We start from the raw sequence: 11,232 nt of genomic DNA, 5'->3' as shown, positions 1-11,232 counted from the left end.
TAGTATGGAGCATTTGAAGAAGTCGGCTCCTTATCCTGAGCAGTGCAAGAAAGGATTCAACATGCGATGGTCTTGTGCACAATAGGACTAGCCTTCTTCCAGGATGGACAGAACTATGTTGATATCAGAATAGTACAACTTTTGCGAAGATGGGAAAGTCGGCAGACCAACCGTCTCTCGATCGCCATGGCCGCGCTTGCCTTCTTATACCATAGATTGACATGTTTTGTGCTTAAAGATTCTATCTTAGTATAAGAGTGTGTCTACGCACTATACTCTTGGTTCCTTCGGCACGTACCAACTCAAGCCAACTCACTTAGATATAACAGCAAGAAGCCATTACCCACTTCTCGTTACAGATTCTTAATCGAGAACCTTCATGAAGAGAAAATCGTGTGGGACTACTTCGACCGTCAGGAGTCACTCCCTTGATACACCTATGCATATGGCAAAAGATTGAAGTTACTCGAACCTTTCTTCTTCATTTATTACCAACTAGAGCGATGTGTCAGGCAGTTCTTACATAGGCAGAAGCATGTTGAAGCTCGACTATTGTCAATTATTGTGTCAGAATTCGATCTGAAGTCTACTCAGTGGTCCGGAGCATACTATTCTGCCAAGCATAGTTGGGATTCTTTTGTCACTCTTACTGTTTTTTCTAGTTCTCGAGTGTCTTCTAATTACCGTGAGTGGTGGCACATTGTTTTTCTGCCTCCTCTCTGTCAAGTCTATTATTAATAAAATTATTCTTCTTCAACCATTAATCTTTTTCCTATGATTTGATGATCTCGCCTAGGTAACAAGGCATATTTTAGTTGTTTATTTCCTTTACAAGAATAACAACGCAATTATTGTGATTCCAACGATGACCCAATCCCTGATAATGGGATATCCTTCAAATTGTCAACCTAACTCTCATCAAATATTTTTCCCTTATTTGTTTTATCCTAAAACTATTCTTCAAATCTAATTGCCCATTTTATTCTGTAGAGAGCATTTGCAATCCTACATGGTTCAGACAAGGTTCGGCAAGAAAACCACATCCATCCAGCATATTGATCAATCCTTCGCAACTGAACAAGGAATGTCGTCTCTATAATTTCTCAGGGAATAGAGCCAGCAAAACAATGATGATGTTGACCCTCAGATGTATGCATTGTTCCAAAAGATAATAAAAAAGATGTTAACTGAGCAAGCAGAGGCTAGTTCAGACAAAGCCAAGAAGAAGGCTAAGGGTCGACATTGAAAAAGCATATGAAAATCTAAAAAAAGCAGAGTCACCACGAAGATACCTCTGATGAATCTGAGTCAGTGAATGACACCGATGAAGAGTGTGAGGATTAGCAGGAATTTTAGAAGTCAACTCAGGGGCAAGGGCCGAACAACAAATCTAAAGATCAGTCTGTCAATGGCTCAGTTCAGGCACAATTGAAGGAAATGGCCAAGATAGTCAAAGATCTGCAAGCCCAGACAATCAAGCTCTATTCCTTTGTTTTCTATGCAGTTTGGAGGGCGCTGCTGCCGAATGGTACTCAGAGCATATCGATCCTATTTAATTGAAGGAATTTGACAAGGTGGTTAATTTATTTATTGAGCAATTTCTGTTCAATACTGAAACCTTGCCCACATTGAAGCATCTCTGCAACCTGAGACAAAAAGAAGGCAAAAAGGCCAAAGATTTTATTCACAGATGGAGATCCACTTGCAATCGAATGAGGGATCCGATATCAAAACAACATGTATTGTCAGTGATCCTAAATAATTTCTCTCAACCTCTAAGGGGCCTCATTTGTACCTTCCCATCACGATCTTTCATTGAATTAACAGAATGAGCAGAATGACTCGAAATGGGGATGAAGAATGGTGTATATGAGAGCCCCACGCTCTAATAAAGCAATCAAGATACTAAGAATAAAACTCACTTCACTCTTTCTGCCAATTCTTTCAACAATAACAAAGGCAACAAGAATAATCGTAATAACAATTCGAAGGGATTCAAAGGCCCAAAAGTAAAGTTCCTCAATAATGATAAGCCTCTTCAATCTAGTCCCTAACATAAAAAGAAAGATTAGGATAAACCAAAGCGCAAGGACTAGAGTACTGATAAGAAGTTTACCCCTCTGGACCAGACACTCGAGAGTGTTCTGGAATACATGATCGCAAGAGATATGATCTGTTTGCCTAAAGTCGCTGATCCCCCAGCAATTATGGGCAGATTTAAAGAACAGTTCTGCAAATTTCATCAAGTAGTAGGGCATGACATAGAGAACTGCTTCATCCTTAATAACATCGTTCAAGATTGTATTGACAAAAATCTCCTTGTCGAAGATGAAGAAGACACTAATCAGCTGTCCTGATCGAGCTTTCCTTGAAACTGACAATGCCAATGTTTTATCCTTCCTTTCATTTTGCTTTTGAAGGAACAATTTAGTCTCGTTTCTTTCCTCAATTTATCATTCTTTCTTCAAATACAACAATAAAATATCATTTTTCCTCACTTTCTCCTTCTTTGCCAAATATCTTCTCGCTAGGAGTGACCTCTTTTAGAGTGCCTCTCAAATCAATCAAGAAGTTTGTCGCCCTGTTACCTTCAGAGAGCGCTCTTCAAATGTCAATTATTTATCCTTTTATCCAATATCTTACCCCCTAGTTACACCGGGGCATCTTTTAAAAATTTGTTTTTTCTTCAAAATGTTTTGTATGCAGGCAAAATCAAACAAAATCTTTTACCATTCATTTGCATTTATTTACATTGATTTGCATCTATTTGCATTCATTTGCATTTGTCTGCATTCATTTGCATCAAATGTATTTACCCATTCAGGATAAGGGATAAATCCTGAGACCCCGGCAGTTGTCCAAGTCATCGTGAGGGTGAAGATTGAAAATCTCCCATCACAATCAACAAGCACTTCTTAAAATACCAATCTTTTCCAAATTCGACCTTTGGGTCGAGTCTTTTATCAAAACCATTTTTACCAATCTTGCCAAAATCAACCTTCGCGTTCAGCCTTTTCTAAAATTCAGTTCTTATTGGTCGAACTCTCAAAATCCAGTTTTTACGGGTTGAACTTCCTAAATTCAGTTTTTACTGGTCGAACTCTCCTAAATCCAATTTTACTGGTTGAACTCTCTAAACCCGATCTTTACTGGTCAATGTTTTTAACCCAGTCCACACTAATCTAGTTTTCCTTCAAAGATTCGAGTTCTGACTCAAATTTTATAGTTGCCTTCGGGATTTGAGTTTCAACTCAAATTTTCTTTCCTTTAAATCCTAATTGATTTAATTTTCCTTCGGGATTCGAGTTCCGAATCAAATTTTCTTTCCTTTAAATCTGAATTGGTTTTCCTTTGGAATTCGAGTTCTAACTCAAATCTTTTTAAAACCTAATTGGTTTGATTTTCCTTTGGGATTCGAGTTCTGACTCGAATTTTCTTTCCTTAAAACCTTAATTCGGTTTAGTCTTTCCTTTGAGATTCGAGTTCTGACTCAAATTTTCTTTCCTTTAAATCTTAGTTGGTCTAATTTTTCTTTGAAGATTCGAGTTTTGACTCAATTTTTCTTTCTTTTATTCAAATTCTAGAATTGGTCTAGAAAATCCGTGTTCCGACTCAAATTTTCTTCCAAATCCAATTCATTTAGTCTTTCTTTAAAAATTCAACTTTCTACTTGAACCTTCTTTTAAATTCAAGAATTGGTCTAGAAAATACAAGTTTCGACTCGAATCTTCCTCCAAATCCAATTCATCTAATTTTCTTTCTTTTAAATTCAAAAATTGGTCTAAAAGATCCCAATTTCGACTCAAATTTTCTTCCAAATCTAATTCATCTAGTTTTCCTTTGAAGATTTAAGTCCCTACTCGAGCCTTCTTTTAAATTCAAGAATTGGTCTAGAAGATCTGAGTTTCGACTCGAATTTTCTTCCAAATCCAATTGGTCTAGTTTTCCTTTGAAGATTCGAGTCCCTACTCGAACCTTCTTTCAAATTCAAGAATTGGTCTAGAAGGTCCGAGTTTCGACTCGATTTTTTTTTCAAATCCAATTTGTCTAGTTTTCCTTTGAAGATTCGAGTTCCGACTCAAAATTTTCTGCCAAACCCAGTTTTTACACTAGTCCTGTCAAATCCAATTTTCGAATTGGTCATTTCACCAAAATTCATCTTTGTGTTGGTTCTTTTACCGAATCCAATTATTGTACTGGTCACTCTTTCAAATTCAAGCCTTATACCATTTCCTTTTCTCAAAATTATTGTTCCTAGTGAACTTATGTTGTTCTTAATTGAACCGATGTTGTTCTTAAGTGAATCAATGTTGTTCTTAGTCGAACCAATGTTGTTCTTAATTGAACCGATGTTGTTTCAACCGAACCTATGTTGTTCTTAATTGAACTGATGTTGTTCCAAGTGATCCTATGTTGTTCTCAATTGAACCGATGTTGTTCTTAGTTGAATCGATGTTGTTCCAAGCGAACCTATGTTCTTCTCAATTGAATCGATGTTGTTCTTAGTTGAACCGATGTTGTTCCAAGCGAACCTATATTGTTCTCAATTGAACCGATGTTGTTCTTAGTTGAATCGATATTGTTCTAAGAGAACCTATGTTGTTCTTAATTAAACCGATGTTGTTCTTAATTGAACTGATATTGTTCCAAGCGAACCTATGTTATTCTCAATTGAACTAATGTTGTTCTTAGTTGAACTGATGTTGTTCTAAGCGAACTTATGTTGTTCTCAATTGAACCGATGTTGTTCTTAATTGAACCGATGTCATTCCAAATGAATCAATGTTGTTCTTAAGTTGAACTGATGTTGTTCTCAAGTGAACCAATATTGTTCTTATGGAACCAATGTTGTTCCTTTGGAACCAATGTGAATCCCCTTTTGAACCATCCATTATGATCCGGTCTTTCACTAAGATCCTAGCTCAAATAATCAATCGACCTTCAGGTCACCAATTTTTATCAAGCAAAACTCTGGGTTACCAATTTTATCAAAATCAATCATTTTTAGACCTCTGGGTCAATCAATTTTTATCAATCAGACCTTCGGGTCGCCCATTTTATCAATTTTGACAGTCAGACCTCTGGTCATCAATTTTTATCAAGCAAACCCTTTGGTTACCAATTCTATCAAAGTCAATCATTTTCCAACCTTCGGGTTGCATCCGCCAATCATGGTCATCCAAGATTTGACCTTTGTGTCGAACGCGTTTGCCAATTGGCTCAAAATAAATTATCAATCATTTCTCTTGTGAGGGACCCTTTCTTATAGGGAGAGTTCGAGGGAGCTCTTTCTTTTCGCATGCAATTTTGTTGGTTCGTTGAACACTTTTTCAGAGAGAGTTTGAAGGGACTCGTGTTTCACAAACAGTTTGCAAAGTATTTTTTATTATCACACAAGGAACCCTGTTTCTAGGGAGAGCTTCGACAGAAGCTCATTCACCTTATGCCCCCCCCCCCCCCCCCAATATTCTTTGTTAGGCCATCCCATCATCGAGGGCCCTTTTCCAGGGAGAGTGTGATGGACTCACTCTTCTATGATATTTTTCTCGACCTTTGTTATCGGCCACCTTTCCATAAGAGAAGCCTAGAGATAGGGAGTTTTGACGAAAACTTTATTTCTCTTCAAAAGTTCATCTTGCAAACACCTCATCTTCAGAGAAGCGAGAAGTATTTTTATTACCCGTTCAGGTAAGGATCAAGTCTGAGTCTCTCTCTTGAAGAAAGGAGAGGAGAATTTAGTCACAGATGTGTCAATTAGACCTCAAACGATTTCTTTCACCAAGGATTTTAAGAATATTTTGCCAATTCATCATAAAAAATAGTTGTTGATCTCAAACTTTTATTGTACAAAAAATTACCTCAATTACCTTCAGTATTCCTTCCAAAAGAACAAGACTTTTGCGAAGAAAGAAGAAAATTTAAGCTTTGTCTGTTGGTCAACCAAAACGATGAAGAAAAGTCCTCGATATGATCGATAAAGGAAAATTTAATGATGTTGAAAAGTCATAAGTGAATTGATATTAATCATAGCTATGACACATTTTTAAAGACCATTCTTCTAGTAATAAGGCAGTGGAAATATCCTGAGCGAAAAAGAATCCACTCAATTTTAATATCTCTCCAATCAATCAGGCTATAATTAACTATCTGCAAAAGGGATCTCTCAATCATCGTCAAGTTGAAGACTGATGGATGAGTTAGATCTCCAGGGCCAAAGGAGACTCGGATCATCTCCAAGTTGAAGGAGTATGTGACATGTTCTTTCAGGGAAAGTTTAAAGCATCACCAAGTTGAAGTCTGATGCGATGAACCTCCCGCCAATCCCTAAAAGATATTTGATCACTGTTATCATAAAGAGATTTTCAATCCAATGAGACAATTTTATCAATATAATTCTTGGGACTAAAGAAGACACAGATCATCTCCAAGTTGAAGGAGTGTGTGTCGTGTCCTTCTAGAGAAAATCATAACATCGCTAAGATGAAGGTTGATGTGGTAAAATTCTCGTCAAATCCTAAGAGAACTTACTTTTCATGTCTCAAAAGAGTTTAAAAGATCATCAAGAGATTTCAATTAAAGAGACAAAATTAATATAATTCTTGGGACCAAAGAAGACTCATATCATCTTCAAGTTGAAGGAGCATGTGACGTGTCCTTCCAAGGAAAATCATAACATAGCCGAGTTGAAGGCTGATGAGATGAAATTCTCGTCAAACCCTAAGAAAAGTTCAATCCCTATGTCTCAAAAGAGTGCAAAAAGATCATCATGGGTAAACTCCAGATATCAAACTGTCAAACTGCCAAGAATCCTCTTTATTTATGTGAATTTTTTTTATCAATACCTTTTCATAAATTACTTTTATGATACTGAGAACAAATTTTTTTCTTTTCATATCAAGGAAATAGATAGCTTCCTTGAAGAAACTCAACAAAAATAAAGTTGATTTTGATTCTGGATTCTACGAAGTTAGCCCAGTTGGAAGTAATACTTTAGATAGAAGAGGGAATATCTTTCAAACAAATGTGCTTACATTTCAATTATATTGAATTAACTATAATTTTTATCCTATTGACAATATTTTTGAGTCATCCCGACATGAAGTGAGAGCTTGATGTTCATTTTGATATATCTTGACATTGTTATTATCCCTCTTTAGGACTTGATAACAGAAGTTTTCAAGATCCTTCCCTTCTTGTTTTAATCTGAGTGCCTAGGCTCTCAGATTTACACACTTCACTGAGTTCTCCGCTGTCCCACCATAGATAGTTCTCGTTCAGGGTAAGGGTTAAACTTGAATTGTTTCTGCAAAAGGTCATCTGTTTTAAAAGCCATTTAGTCTCAGCAATGAAATACCCAAGATCAATCCCTTTTCAAGTTTTAGGGAACCCTATTTTTTCTTTTGCAAATCCCTCTCAGATTTATTATGCAAAATTTGAAGGTTTCATCATGGTTTCTTCATTTGAGGATTCTATTTTTTTATCCCTTTCAAGTTAAGGGTTAAGCCTGAACCTTGTTCTCCTATGAGGTATTTTTCGTCCCATCCAAGTTAAGGGCTAAGCCTGAGCTTCATTTCGATGAGGTAAATTTTCTTCTTTATTCTCCATTTCATACCTACCATAATCACCAGAGCCAATTCTTTCACACCCAGTCATATTCTTCTAACTGGGGCATTTTTATAATCCAAATTTGGTGTGTTTTTATTTTCCACTAAGCTCGGCTTTCAACCGGCTTAGTAGCAAAGAGGAGCATCTGTAAACACCCCAAATTTGCCACCTTTGCTCACAACCCCTTTCTTCTTGCCACTGGGACCCGCCCTCTAAATTCTTCAGGAAACCAGTTGGTTGATATCTAAGCTAGGGTCATTTAGAGCTTGAATTTTGCCCCAAATTCAAATATTCCAAAAGACAATCTCCATTATGGTTCAATTTTAATCATTAATCTTTACCTTCAAACATAAATGTTCAATTCTTTGTTTTTTCCAAGGGTTCGGGACTTCAAATCCCTCATCCATAGTTTGCCCTTTGCATCTCATTTCATATCATTTTGTATTATTTCATATCATTTTATATTTTTTCATACCATTTCATGACATTTTCATGTCATTGCATCACATTGCATGTCATTTTGAGATCCAGTACTCCTGTTTTTTAAAATATTCAATCCAAATTTGAGTTTTAAAACTTTTCTTTCAAAATCAATTTCAAAAATCTAGGTTTTAGATCAATATTTTCCTTTTGTCAACCCCCCGGGATCTTATATTCCTTTATTTCAAAACTTTTTCTTTAGAAAGCGGTCTGGATTCATTTTAAACTCAATTTTTAATTGATCTTGATTCTCAGATGAGACCCATCTAGGTGGTGTCACTTCTGGATTCCTTTGTTTCTTAAATTTCTCAATTTTTTAGAGTCCTAGTTGAATCAGGACTCTGTCTTTTCACCTTTTTAAGCCTTTTTTAAAATATCATTTCTGTTTTAAACTAGAAGTAGACTTACCCCTTTGTCCATCCCTTTCATTTTGGCCAAAATCTCAGAGTCCCAGTTGGACTAGGACTCTTTTTCAGAGTTTCAGTCAGATCAGGACTCTACCTTTCACTTCTATTTTTATCGCTTTTCGAGAAAATATTTCAAAATCTTTCATTTTGGCCAAAATTTTAGAGTTTTAGTTGGACTAGGACTATGTCTCAGAGTTTTAGTGGGACTAGGACTCTATCTCGATTTCATCATTTATTCTTGTTTTTCACTTGTTTTTGAAAACTTTCTCATCAGACTTTCAAAAAGATAAAAATCTTAGAGTTTCAGTTGAACTACGACTCTATCACAGAGTTTCAGTCGGGCTAGGACTCTGTCTTTCATCTCTATTTTTACTTGTTTTTAGTAAACTTTGTTAATATCTTCTATTTTTGGTCAAAATTCTAGAGTTTTAGTTGGACTGGGACTCTACTTCAGAGTTTTAGTTGAATCAGGACTCTATCTTTTGTTGCTATTTTCACCTGTTTTCATGAAAATATTTTAAAATCTTTTAAAAGAAGCCAAAACTTTAGAGTTTCAGTCGAATCAAGACTCTGTTTCAGAGTTTTAGTTGGATTAGGACTCTAATCCTGACTTTATTTTTTTAGAAAATCTTTCAAAAACTTTTTTATTTATCTTTTAAACAATCAAATTTTAAATTTCAGGACTTCATTGTAGAGTTTCAAAATTTTAGGACTTTGTTCAAGAGCTTTAATCGGTCCAGAACTCTACTCTGACTTCATCTTTTTACTTTTATTTTACTTATTTTCTAAAAATAGATTCAGTTCTAAGTGTTTCAAAATTCTGGGACTCTATCCTAGAGTCCCAGTTGATTAAGACTCTGACCCTGGTCTCGTATTTTGCTCATTTACACCATTTTTTGAAAAGATCATTCAAAATATCTTTGTGTTTCTTTCAAAAACCCCAAATTTCAAGAGTTTTAAAATTTTAGGACTCTAGTCCAGAGTTTCAGTTAGTTTAGGACTCTATTTTCAAAACTTCTAATTCTCATCTGGTGATTTCAACTCCATTTCAAAACCTTTTTCAGTCTTTATTTCAACTTTTTCAAAACCCTGGTGTAGGGCCCACATAGTTGGCGCCACATTTGGAAGAGTTTCAATCCATTTAGGACTCTGGTTGATTTAGAACCTTGGTTTTTTTTTCAAACTTTCTTTTAAAAACTTTTCTTTTTAAAACCCTTTATTTCAAAAACTTGATCTTCAAATCAATTTTCAAACTTTCTTCAAGCGGGGCCCACCCTATAGGGGTGCAAAACCCTAATTTTCAATTTCATTTCATTTTACATCCTTCATATTTCAAAAATACAAAAAATATATTAGTTAGTTTAGATGTCCTTCTAAAGTTTCTAAAAGAAAATCATTTTTAACCCCTTTGTCTTTAAAGTTTTAAAATCGCTTTCTGAAAAACCAAATGGGGCCCACTCAAATGGCACCACATTTGAGGGTATTTTGGATTAGTCAATATCTTAATTAAGTTAGAATTCTACAAGAGGCAAAATTGGTTTTTAAAAGTGCATTTTTACTTTAGTATTTTAAATCTCGTTTTTAACTTTTAAAATGTAGGGTTTTAAAAACCAAATGTGGGCCCACGGGGGGTGGTGCCACATTTGAGATTTATTTTACACAATTAAGACTCAATTAGGATATTAATTAGGGTTTTAGTTAAGTTAGAAAACTTTAGAAAAGTCGTCCCCCATGTGGTTTATCCAAATTAATTAGGAAGAGTCCAAAATGATTAAAAGTCTTTGTTGACCAAATCCAAAAGTTTCTATAAAAAGAGGGCAAAATGGGGGGTCGACCCTCATTAGTTCTCCTTCTATTTCTTGCTTCTTCTCTCTCCTCCTTCAGCCTCCTCCAAGCTCCAGCACGTTCTCCATTGTTTCATCCCCCAAGGTAAGGTTTTATTTAAATTATTTTAATCCTTTTTATTGCTTTATTTAATTGATTTCACCATTATCGCCCCTTGGTTGTGAGATTCAAGCCAAGCTTTCATTAAAGAACCATGAAATCGGTTCAAGAAAGCAATCTAATATTGTATGAAGGTGTTTTTTATGATTTCAAACCGTTGAAATCGTTTGAACCATCATTTTTTATGTTTAAGCCAAATAAAAGATGAGATTCACCCATTCAATGGGTCAAATCCCTCTTTTCGAAGGCTAAATCAAGTTCTAACCATGTATTCCCAGATTTTTTTTATTTTTACCATATTCATGTTTATTTTATTCATTAAAACATCAAATTCAAATTTGTGGTGTTATTTGCAATTTTTTTTATTTCCCATGCTTAGATTAGGGTTTTCATTGTTTTATTGATAATAGGTGATTCTCGATCTTGGGCATGCAGGAACTACATTATTTTATATTTGATTTTCTGTCAAAAAAATACAATTTTTTTAGGGTTGATCCATGTGTTTGTCAGTAATTTCCTATAAAAAAAATTAGATTATTTTGGGTTTTGTAACCCTATCAAAAAAAAAAAATTGAACCCTGCTTTTTGAACTGTGAAATCGTTATGTGGATTTAGGAGCGACTTGTCGAGGCAATATCTCCCTCATCGAAGATCCGATCGATGATCCGTAAGTTGCAATGTCTTAGTTATCATGTCTAGTATTTTCTGTAAAATTTTGTAGATTTCTATATATCTGTTTTCTATTTTTCCTCTAACAAAAATTAGAATCAGTTTCATAGAGCCCGTTATACCTTGT

The sequence above is a fragment of the Nuphar pumila genome, chromosome 8, assembly GCF_984573655.1.
Source record: "Nuphar pumila chromosome 8, dmNupPumi1.hap1.1, whole genome shotgun sequence".
Lineage (NCBI taxonomy): Eukaryota > Viridiplantae > Streptophyta > Magnoliopsida > Nymphaeales > Nymphaeaceae > Nuphar > Nuphar pumila.
The sequence above is the reverse complement of the archived record's forward strand: the minus strand, read 5'-3'. Positions refer to the sequence as shown.